Genomic DNA, 12,232 nt, shown 5'->3' with positions numbered 1-12,232 from the left:
TGGCTAAACTAAGAAAAGCCCCATAAATGTTAAGATTAAAATCAGTACAAAAAGAAGAGGAGGGAATGTAAGACCCCTGCTAAAAGTAAATATTAAAATAATATTATAGTAAAGGGTTAAAAAGTTTAGCTGCTGACAGTAGACACCCCTTAAACTAACTGTGTCTCCACCTGCCTGAAGAATAACCTTGTGAAACTGCTCTGTGTAACTGTCTCATGCGATAACACTTGCAGAAGTCCGGAGAAGAGTTGCAATAAGGTTCTGTGACCATTGTATAAACTTACCCCTTCCCTTGCTAAAATCACAACGAGAGTTTGCCCTTCAAAATAGCTAATCACCAAATGCCGCGCATACATATGTTAATCAGGTGGCTATTGTCTTTAAAAACTGCTGTAACCCCTGCTTGGGGCTCTCTCGATCTCTCGACCGCCTGTGGAGCTGGGGAGCCCGTTTGCGCAAATGCCTAATAAAAATCCTCTTGCTCTTGCCTCTACTGGGCTGGAGTTTTGGATCTTTGGGCGACCACTGGAGCACGTTGGATTCCCAGATTTGGGGTCCTTCAACGCAACCATGCTTATTACAGTACAATGCTAGAATCTACCCAAATGTTCCTGTGCAGACAAAACAGATAAATCACTCTGCAATCATCTCCCTACACAGCACCCCACCCCCTTTCCTGGACAGCAGAAAGATCAAGGTAATTTCAAGGAGGAAATTAATTTACTAGATGATATTATAGTATAATTCTATTGGCAGAAAGCAAAATGCAACCAAACCATCTCCTATGCACCAAGGTGTTATCCCTGGCCAGCTCTGGGGAGGGGATGAAGTTAAGAAGGGGTATAGTAGACTTCCATTTGTAAATTGTCTTAATTTTTACAAGGATCAGTAAATCTAAGATGTATGTAAAATACTAATTTTTAAGCTGTACATTTTGCTTACGCAATGTCACTTAAATCTAATTTTAAATTTAAATTTAATTTTATTTTATTTTTTGTTTTTGACAGGCAGAGTGGACAGTGAGAGAGGTAGAAACAGAGAGAAAGGTCTTCCTTTGCCGTTGGTTCACCCTCCAATGGCCAGTGAGGCCGGCGCGCTGCAGCCGGCGCACCGCGCTGATCCGAGAGCAGGAGCCAGGTGCTTCTCCTGATCTCCCATGGGGTGCAGAGCCCAAGCACTTGGGCCATCCTCCACTGCACTCTCCCGGCCATAGCAGAGAGCTGGCCTGGAAGAGGGGCAACCGGGACAGAATCCGGTGCCTCGACCGGGACTAGAACCTGGTGTGCTGGCGCCGCTAGGCGGAGGATTAGCCTGTTGAGCCACGGCGCCAGCTTAAATTTCAATTTTAATTCATAAAAAGTAAGAGAAGAAAATTCTTACCTTAAAACAAATACATATTTTCCATGAACTTTTTGAAGATCCTCTGTATACATGGATTTCAAAATATTTTGCAACAAAGAAACTTATTTTTTTAAAAGATTTATTTATTTATTTGAAAAGAAATACAGAGAGAGAGAGAGAGAGAGAGAGAGAGAGAGAGAGAGATCTTCCATTCTCTGGTTCATTCTCTAAATGGTCACAATAGCTGGGGCTTGGCCAGGCTGAAGCCAGGAGCCAGGAGCTTCTTCTGGATCTCCCACATAGGTGCAGGGCCCAAGGACTTGAACCATCTTCAGCTGCTTTCCCAGGAACATTAGCAGGGATTCGGTTCAGAAGTGGAGCAGATGGGTCACCAACCGGCCACCCAAATGGGATGCCGGTGCTGCAGACAGCAGCTTTACACCTACACCACAGTACCAGCCCCAAGAAAATTATCTACTTATTCTACTTCTCCACAAACTTTTTGAAGTACCCACATATAAAAGTATATGCTGTCTTTCAATAAATAAATCCACAAAGAGCTAGAGGTACTGTTCTTTTTGTCATGAAGCTTTTGGTCTCCCAGAAGAGGGACATTTTAAACTCATATTGTCCATTTAATGGTTTAGTGAGTAAATTAACCCCTGATCAAATCTCTTTAAGCACTTTAGTCATGATGTTTTCACAATCTGTGAATAAACCAGCCGGGACAGCTCACCACTGAGAAAATAGTAGGGTGGTCTTTCTCCTAGAATGAAACTCAAAGCTGGTAATTACCTTACTTTGTGCTAAAGAACTGATAGACTCCAATATGTTTAAATACATAGGAAGAAAGAAAGATGTTTAAATGTGTAAAATTGAGGCAAGAAGCAAAATCAGGTAAATGACTTAAATTTTTTTTTGTTATTGCTAGAAACATTAGGAGTCACTTTGGACAAATTTGACTTTTTTTTAAAGATGTATTTGAAATTCAAATTTTCAGAGAGAGAGAGAGAGAGAGAAAGAGAGAAACAGAGAGAGAGAGAGAGGTCTTCCATTCCCTGGTTCACTCCCCAAGTGGCCACAATAGCCAAGGCTGGACCAGGCCAAAGCCAGCAGCATGGAGCTTCTTCTGGGTCTCCCACTTGGTGCAGATGTTACTGGTGAATGGCAGGTTTCTTGTCTTCACGCAATAAAGAATTCAGGCATGAGACAGAGAGTAGTGGGAGGTAAAATAGCAAGGTTTACTAGGGAAGGGACATCCGTAAGAACGGATGGGCACCTTTCCACACAGAACCTGAGGGAGAGTGCCCAGTCCCTTGGACTCACAAGGGGTGGAGGAGCGAGGTTACATGGTTGAGTGGAGAGAATACACCTGGGCAGGCCAGGTGGGTGGCTCAGCATAGAGGCAGAGGGCTGAGTGCACAATCTGGTTGAGGCCGGGGGTTTTTAAGGAGATGGGTCTTTGTCTTCACACATCTCCTCCTGAATCAAAGGATTTCATGGATGTAAATATTAAGAAGCTCCTATCTGAGTTTTCCCCTGAAGGTATCAGACAGGAGGAAGCCTAGCTGGCGCCTTCCTGAGTTTAGAGGAAAGGTGAGCAAGAACCTCTGGAGAATCGGGATCCGGAGCAGGGTGTTTGAAATGCAGGTACTGGGCTGCATCTGGGAGATTGCGGAAGATTTGTCAGGCAGAAGGGGTGGGAATCCCCACGTGGCAGGTTATCAGGTAGAAGGGGCAGGGCAGGATGTGAACACTGGGCTTCCTCTGAAATGGATGACTTTGAGATGCAGATGCATATGCTGGACATAGATGTCTTTTCTTTAGGCCTTTATGTCACACACACATAAGCTCATATCTGACTTCCTACCTAACATTCCCCCCTCAAGAGGGAATACCACAATTATTCTTTGGGATTATGGATGGAGTTCCATTTTCTGTAGCTTCTTCAAACCTGGCATGTGGGCGTTGAGGAGGATTTGGGTATTTCCTCTTGCTATCTGTCTTATGGTGTGCAACAGTGGCCTTGGAAAGACTGTCTTGCTATGGTCCAGAGGGCTGCTCAGGTTGTCCATTGGAATGAGCTGGAAGCCTTGTCTGATGACCATTTGGAGTTTGACAGCTTTTATTCTGTTAGAGATAAAACAGACAAGGGCGTTAAAAACACATGGTCCAAAGAGAAGCAGCAAGATTACAGAAGTTATTGGGCCAAGGAGAGGAAATAGCCAGGATTTCCATAACCAGATGTCAGGCCAAAAATCCCAGCCCTGCTTGGCCTGGTCCTGGAGGTGCTTGGCTTTGTCCAGGAATAGTATGAATTTGGGTTTGTACCTGTCCAGTCTGATTGACCCAGAGACAACATTCTTCCTGGAGCATGGCACAGATACCTCCTGGAGCAGCAGTTAGCATGTCCAATATTTCTTTCTTTCATAATCTTTTGTGACTTGCGCACACCTTCTTCAACTTACTTGAAACATTCCATCATTTCCATTCCAGTCTAGAGTAAACTAGCCATCAGGATAAAGTCATTCTTACAAACCATGTCCTTTCCTTATTAAAAAAAAAACAAAAAACAAAAAACAAACAAACAAAAAAAAAAAACAACAAAAAAAAACTCTTTCCTTCTTAACCTTTCTTACCAGAACACTCTTTCCTTCTTGTGATGTTTTCCATAGAGTCTGGTTGGCTCTTTCTACCTTACCGGAAGACTGAGGTCTCCATGCAGAGTGAAGGTGCCAGGTTATTCCTTGGGCCTTACAAATCCCTTGTGTATCTGGGAGATGAAGGAAGGCCCATTGTCACTTTGTAAAGATTTTGGGAGACCAAAGCATGGAAACTTTCCTTCAGGAGAGTTCTGGCCACTTCCTGAGCTCTTTCAGTTCTGAGCTCTGGTTAAGTGATCAGTTCTGCTAACTGAGCAGAAGTTCCTGGGGTAAGAGCACGCGTCAGTAATGTGCCATGCCATAACTATTGCATACCCTGAGAAGCAGGTCCCATCCCTGACAAAGCTGCTTCTATCTGTGAACCAAACGTCATCTGCGTTAGCAAGGGGACTGTCTTTTGGGTCCCTTCTGCTGGCATAGATCAGTACAGGAGTGGAAGGGACCACTTTCCCCTGGAACTGGCATTGAGGTAGCTGGGTTTAAAGTAGAGCAATGCCTTATTTTTACCTGAGGGTTTTCTAGAAGGAGGACCTGATATTTTAGTATTCTACTATCTGTAAGCCAGTGAGAGCTCTTTTGCTGTAATAGAGAATTTATTTGATGTGAGGTATAAAGGGTGATATCTTGTCCCAATGTAATTTTAGACACCTCCTCTGTTAGCAAGGCAGCTGCTGCTATTATCCTTAGGCAGTGAGGCCATCCTTGTGCAACCATGTCTAAGGTTTTAGAAAAGTAGCCTACAGGTCGCTTAACAGGTCCTAGATCCTGAGTTAGCACTCCTAAGGCGACTCCCTGCCTCTCAGTGACATACAGCTGGGAGGGTTTCTCTGGGTTTGGCAGTCCTAGCACAGGGGCTTTAGTCATGGCATCTTTTAGCTGAGCAAAAGCTGTAGTTTGCTCTTTTTCCCAGAGAAGGGGGCCTTGTTCTGGGCTATCTTTTAGAGCCTGGTATAGAGGCCTTGCTACTTCTCCATATTTTGGAATCCATAACCGGCAATACCCAGTCAGTCCGAGGAATGCTCGGAGTTGCCTTCAAGTGGTAGGGGCAGGGATTTGCTGTATGGCCTGTATTCTCTCTGGGGCCAATATCCTCTCCCCAGGAGTGAGGATGAGCCCTAAATAGTTAACTTCCTGGTGGACTAACTGTGCCTTTTTCTTGGATACTCGGTGGCCACGTTCTGCCAGGAAGTTAAGGGTTTTGATTAAATGCTGAAGGCCAGAGTCTTGAGTGTGAGAACAGATAAAGCAAGTTATCTACATACTGGAATATGCTCCCACCCCCCTCAAGAGATAGGTCCTTGAGGTCCTCTGAAAGGGCTTGTCCAAATAGGTGTGGCACATCCCGGAACCCCTGTGGTAATACGGTCCAGGTTAGCTGTTGTCAATAAAAATTGACAGGAGGGGTCTACAGGAACATAGAAAAAAGCATCCTTAAGGTCTAAAACTGAAAACCATTTAGTCCCTGGAGGTATTTCTCCCAGTATTGTACAGGGATTAGGCACAATAGGGTGAATGGTATTACTGCCTCATTAATGACCCGCAAGTCTTGAACTAATCTGTATTCCCCATCTTTCTTTCTGACTGGCAGGATGGGCGTATTGCAAGGAGAATTGCAGGGTGTTAACAACCCGTGTTTTAGGAACTTGTCAATTAGTGGCTGAAGGCCTTCTGTAGCTTCTGGCTTTATAAGATATTGCTTCCAATTTGGAAGATTATTAGGGTCCTTAAGTCTAATAATGATTGGGTGGGCTTTCAAGGCCCTGACAGGTATGTCTGAGGCCCATGCCTGTGGGTTAACTTGTAGCTCTATCTCTTCACATGGTGTGTCAGAAGACAGGGGATGGCATATGGCAATAACAGGAATCTGGCCATCCTCATGTGCAGAGAAAGTCACTTGAGTTCCCAACTTACTTAGGAGGTCCCTTCCCAATAGGGGTGCGGGACACTCAGCCATTACTAAGAACTGGTGGGAAAATATGGTCTTCCCCCAAAGGCAACATAAAGGGGGTGTGAATCTCCTTAGGGAAGGCACCCCGTTGACTCCTATTACTTGGCTGGACTGTGAGGAGAGTTGCCCGGAATATGAGACAAATACAGAGTAGGCAGCCCCCGTGTCTAAGAGAAAATTTACGGTCCTACCTGCCACATCAACTGTGACCCTAGGCTCTGCCCCCTTGATGGAGATGGTTGCTTCGGGAGCCGGACAGAGCGAAGGGCTCCTTCAGTTTAGGGCCAACAGGTTTTGCGATTCTGATCCAGGGGTCCTTCGACTCTCGGGGCAGTCTCGCTTCCAGTGGCCAGGCTTCTTTGGAAGCCGGCCGCTGCTATGGCAGCCTCTAGCCCAGTGCCCTGGCTTCCTGCAGTGAAAGCAGTTACCACCTGGAGGTGGGCCGGCCTTGCTGGGTCCCTCTGATGGCAGATTACCGCACAAAGCAGCTATCAACTGCGCCTGCCGCCTATCCTTACGCTGTTCCTGCCGTTTGTCTCGCTCCTCCTCCTCCTGGTCTCTGTTAAAATAGACAGTAGAAGCAGCCTTGATAATGTCAGCCAAGGGGGTGTTTGGTCCCATCCCTAATTTCTGAAGCTTTCTTCTAAATCAGGGGTGGCTTGAGTTAGGAATCTGTCCCCTAATATGGCATTTCCTACAGCAGAGTCAGGATCTAGATCAGTGAGTATACTTACCAAGACCCTCTTTGAGCCTTTCTAGAAAGGCAGCTGGATTTTCCTGTGGCCCCTGCTATATCATTGATAGCTTATTAAAGCTCTTTGGTCTTGCCTTACTGGCTGCCCTTAGTCCTGCTAAAAGACAAGCCAGCATGTGGTCTCTATCTTTGCTTCCCTCTGGGGTATTATAGTTCCATGAAGGTTCCTTAATTGGGATTGCTGCCTCCGAGATTGGGTGTCCCTCATCCTGCCTATGCAAGGCGTTTGCATAATCATTGGCATGCTGCAGCACCATTTGCTTTTCCCCATGAGTTAGGCTAGTGTTTCGAAGGAATACTATGTCCTGCCAAGTAAGCTCAAACATGCCGGTAATCTTACACCAGCCCTCTAGCCACCTGTTGGGGTCCTCAGTGAAGCTTCCCATTTCTGCTTCCGTAAAATCCTGCATTTTAAAGGGGACCTGTATTTCGGTGGGGCCTTTGGGTCCTATCACTTCCTGTAAGGGAAACATTCCTGCACCCTCTGTGCTTGTGCCCCGGCTCACGCCTGTGCTGGGGCTCCTGCTTTTGCTCAGCCTCGGGCTCGGCCTCGGGCTGGGCCTCGGGCTGGGGCTCCAGCTAGGGCTTGGCCAAACCTCTGGGCAAGGTGGGGCTGTTGGCTCCAGAGGAGGCTGAGGGAGTGGTGGCTCCGGGGCATCTAGGGGAGTGCTAGATGGCGGCTCCTTTGGCTTAGCTTTACAGTGGACTCCTGATAATAAATCAAATGACGTTAGCATCGCTAAGTCCAGTTTGCAACTTTGACAGAGCTCATGATCTTTCCTGAGTGCCATAAAGACCTGTACATGAGGGATTTCTGTCCATTTACCGTGCTCACGGCAGCATAGATGTAAACAAGAAATGGTATTAGAATCTGAAGTCCCGTTTCCTGGCCACACTCTCTGATCATTTAGTTTATTTTGTGGCCAAACATTGTTACAGAGGGAAACTAGCAATTTCTTCTTTAAGACCGAAGACCCGAGACCAGTTTCTGAGAATGCATCCTAGTGGTGAGTCACGTGGTGGTAAGGAGAGCTGGTTTGCCATCTGAAAGAGAACAGAGGAGAAATCCTGGCAGAGGTTTCTGCCGCGCTAGGGAGGGAGCGGGCATCCCGCAAACCTCCAAATCACTCCTTGGCTTGCTAGGTAGCCAGCGGGTTATGGGCCTGGGTTGCCGGGCTTAACTAGTATTACCCTGTAACCTACAAACACTCTTGGGGCTCCTGGAACCCAGTAATCTGGTATCTGCCACATAATCGCCTCAAAACGTCTCTAAATCACTCCCTTTTGGGATCCTGTTCCAGTACTATCTCTTAGTCAGACTTGGCATGATGGCCCCTGGCTATTTTAATGTTAATTTGGCTAAGCCAGTCAGCCCCCTCTTCTGAATTGGGGCCTGCAAAACTGCTTGGACTATACTAAAGCGCTCTTTCTACTTGGAAGGGTGCGGCCCGATAGCAAAGTCTATTGGATGGCTCCCAGTCCTCACCTTTGCCTTTAGGGAACAGGGGAGGGCCGCAAGTAAAACAGGAGTGCAGCGGGGAGGGGTAGCCAGCTCCCTGTCCTGGTGCCAACTGGGCCCTGCTCAGACACCAGAATGAGGGAGGGCACACGCTTCCCACTGCCCTTACTATCACACAATTCAACACGCAGAGCAAGCCAGACCTGACACAAAAACCCGCGGGGGAATGAGGTCAACTCTGAAGCTGCGTCCCATTAACAGTACCTAAGGAACCAGACCCTTGGGTAGGCACAATGTAAGCTAGCAAAACCTTTTGAATGCAACAAAGACGTTCCAACAATCTAGTCTAATTAAAACGGCCACCAAGGTGAGATCTTAATCCACATAGCTCGAATATTTTAACCAAAACCAGATCCAGTTAGGGCTACTGCAATCACTCAATTAAAACAGATAGTTAATTTTAGCTCCTTTCCAGATTCAGTCCTCAGACAATCAAAGCTTAGCAACAGTAACAGTGCACAAAAACTTTAAGACACATCAGAGCTACCATAAGTTACAAAGACAGAAAACCTGCTGTATAGGAATGGAGTTGAGCAGAAACAAAGGGAGGGGAGGGAGACGGAAAGAGGACAAGATGTGAGCGACTGCCCTCACCTTCCCCTATGAATCTCAACTGGATGAGAGCATAAGGAAAGGCCCTGATGTCTGGGGGCCGAGTGTGTGTTCGAAATCTCCTGTCGCTCAAGTTTGCCCACTCCCTAGTTGTCCGAGTTTACCTGGAGGGCCAATATTAGCCTCGACTGAAGCAAGGCCCTGCTCACGTAGCAGTAAGCAGAGTGACCAGGCGTCCCTCCAAGAGAGAGACCTGGTCCTCAGGTCGCAGTCCAGCCACCTGGAAGCCAAAACGAGCTCAGGGGGTCTCCAGGCTCTCAGTCAACTGCCCTTCCTAGTTGCCCTCCCATTCCTTACAATCCCTCTGGAGTTTCTGCTGTAGCTAAGCCGTGGCTGGGGTGGGGGAACTCCACATTCTCGGAGAGCTGTGGGGTGCCTGCTGATTAACAGTCACTCCCACAGATCTGGTCCCACTGGAGGGAAGGAATATTGACCTTCGATGTCTTCTTAAAATCCCGGTTGAGGCCGGGGGTTTTTAAGGAGATGGGTCTTTGTCTTCACACATCTCCTCCTGAATCAAAGGATTTCATGGATGTAAATATTAAGAAGCCCCTATCTGAGTTTTCCCCTAAAGGTATCAGACAGGAGGAAGCCTAGCTGGCACCTTCCTGAGTTTAGAGGAAAGGTGAGCAAGAACCTCTGGAGAATCGGGATCCAGAGCAGGGCATTTGAAATGCAGATACTGGGCTGCATCTGGGAGATTGTGGAAGATTGCCAGGCAGAAGGGGCAGGGATCCCCACCTGGCAGGTTATCAGGTAGAAGGGGCAGGGCAGGATGCGAACACTGGGCTTCCCCTGAAATGGATGACTTTGAGATGCAGATGCATATGCTGGACATAGATGTCTTTTCTTTAGGCCTTTATGTCACACACACATAAGCTCATATCTGACTTCCTACCTAACACAGAGACCCAAGCACTCGGGCCATCTCCACTGCTCCACTGCTTTTCCAGGTGCATTAGCAGGAAGCTGGGTAAGAAGCAGAGCAGTCAGGACTCGAACAGAGCTGATATGGAATATTGGTGTTGCAAACAGTGGCTTAACACACTGTGCCACCACACTGGCCCTGACAAATTCATTTGTATACTCTTTTTGTAATTTTTAAGAAAGCTGTGCCTGGAATATAAGGCTGTGAAACAGTCAGTCTTACTTTAAAATACTGCATTCAGAAATATTTCTGTGTTGGAGCCAAAGAAGAGGGCAGCTGGAGAGCGATCGTGGAGCTGGAGAAAGGTTGGGTAGAGGGGCTGTAACTAGTTTCATGACGTTGCCCTCAGTGTGGGCAGGAGCCCAAGATTTCAGAGAGAAGGAAGAGGACTGTGGCCTTTGGTTGTGTAATGAAGCACCTGTCATGAGGTACAGCCCAAGAGGAGGATGTCAGCTGTAAGCATTGATCTAGTTGAGGCAACAGGTCAGAGAGACCTCGTAGTCCTTTCCAGGAATTCTGGAAATGTTTTGCATGTGCTATTTTCTGATGTTTGTGCACGGATTTGACCTTGGAGGAGATGGTCATGAAAATAGTGAGGGTGAGGAATTGAGGGGTGCCCACGTCCCCATCGCTTGTTTTTGGAATGTATGATCTTCCTGGCTGTCTCGGTGCCTACCCTATAGCTAACACATTCCACCTGCTAACTCCTATTCATCCATCAAGACATCGTCCTTTTTTAAAGTGTTTTCCTTCCCTGAATGCACATTTCATTCTCCAAGTCCAGCCTGATCATACTTCATTGTACTAATTCCTTCTTTTGGTCTTTACCCACTCTGAGCTCAAGAAATATTTGCTGAATGAATGAATGACCTAGGAAATATTTTGGAAAGGGGTTACCATAAGAGAAGAAACTGGGGTTCAGAGAGGTAAGGAGAATGACCTAGGGCCTGAGTCTCGAGTCTCTATCCACCTGAGGTGATCCCAGGTGGACTGGACAGTGGACTGGGACAAGCCCCAGAGGCAGCTGTGCAGGTAGATTGGGAATCAAACTCTGATTCCAAATGGCTGCTTCCCTCTGGACACATCTCTCCAGCTCTGTGGGGTCAGTTTGTCACTGGGATAACTGCACACCCAACCACACTGCTGAGTACTTGGCAAACTGCACTGTGAATTCCTTGAAGCAGGGTTCACGTCTGTTTTCCTTGCAGCTGTGTGCCGTGACCTCACAGAGCGCCTAGCATGCAGTGTGTGCTCATTCAGTATTTCTGTGTGTGCAAGCCATTCCACCACCAGCAGGTGAAGCTTTTCTCTCCCTTTCTCCCTTTCTCCCAGTATGGATCCTTCAGGCTAATGAGATCTGGAGGCCGTGGCAAAGCTCTGCACTCACCCTTCCCAGAGGCGGGTGAGACAGCCCTCCTGGGTCTTAGGGAAGAGTCATCGTGTTACCGGAGAAGCAAGGGTTCTTGTCTTCACGCAAGAAAGAATTCAGGTGTGAGACAGAGAGTAGTGGAAAGCAAAATAGCAAGGTGTATTAGGGCAGGGACATCCATAGGAACGGATGGGCACCTCTCCAGACTGGACCTGAGGGAGAGTGCGCAGTTTATGTTTAGGCCAGGGTTTTTAAGGGGATGGGTCTTGCCTTCCCTCCTCTCCTCCTTCTCCTCCTCCTAGAACAAAGGACTTTTTGGATGTAAATACGAAATATTCCTTTCTGAGTTTTCCCCCTGAAGTTATCAGACAGGGGAAGCCGGGTAGAGGAAGGATGGGCAGGACCACCCCCCCTCCCCCCCCCGGAAGGTCAGAATCTGGCAGGATGTTTGAAGTGCAGATACTGGGCTGCACCTGGAAGGTTATGGGGTGACTCTGAGATGGGGATGCTGAACCTGGAGGTCAATGCCTTAGGCCTTTGTCACATACACATAAGCTCATTTCTGACTTCCTACCTAACAATCCGGGTGGCAGGGAGGGGGATCGGTGACAGCAGGGGCAGTCGGTGACCCAGAAGCCACCGCACTGTGAATGTCTGTGTGCTGAGCCTGGCCAGGCTCCCATGTGGAACGTAACCAGACAATGGGAGCAAAGGTATTTATAAAGATGTGGCTTTCTTCCCAGTGGTTTTCGACAGGGTTTAGGATTTAGGAAGCGCCACGCATTATTTAGTGAATAACCAGTTGTGAGGTGGGGAAAAGCGTGTGGGTAGATGAGCGAGCAGGCTCTGCAGAACCCCGGGGTCCTGGACAAGCTGGCTGCCAAGGCACTCCTCCTAGAATACCTGTTGTGTTTACGATCTGGGAAGGAGATTAGATTGTGAGGCAGTCATTGTGATAAACACCAGGGTGAGGAACTTGAAAACTGAACACGCCTGCACCGCTTGCTCCTGGGTTTGGCATCTCCTTGTTTTTCTTGCTGCTGTCCCTCTACCTTGCCCTCCTCACCTGTGGACTCGTGTCCATCTAAGCTCTACTGT

The sequence above is a fragment of the Lepus europaeus genome, chromosome 5, assembly GCF_033115175.1.
Source record: "Lepus europaeus isolate LE1 chromosome 5, mLepTim1.pri, whole genome shotgun sequence".
In the NCBI taxonomy this organism is placed as follows: domain Eukaryota; kingdom Metazoa; phylum Chordata; class Mammalia; order Lagomorpha; family Leporidae; genus Lepus; species Lepus europaeus.
Note: the sequence above shows the minus strand (reverse complement) of the source record.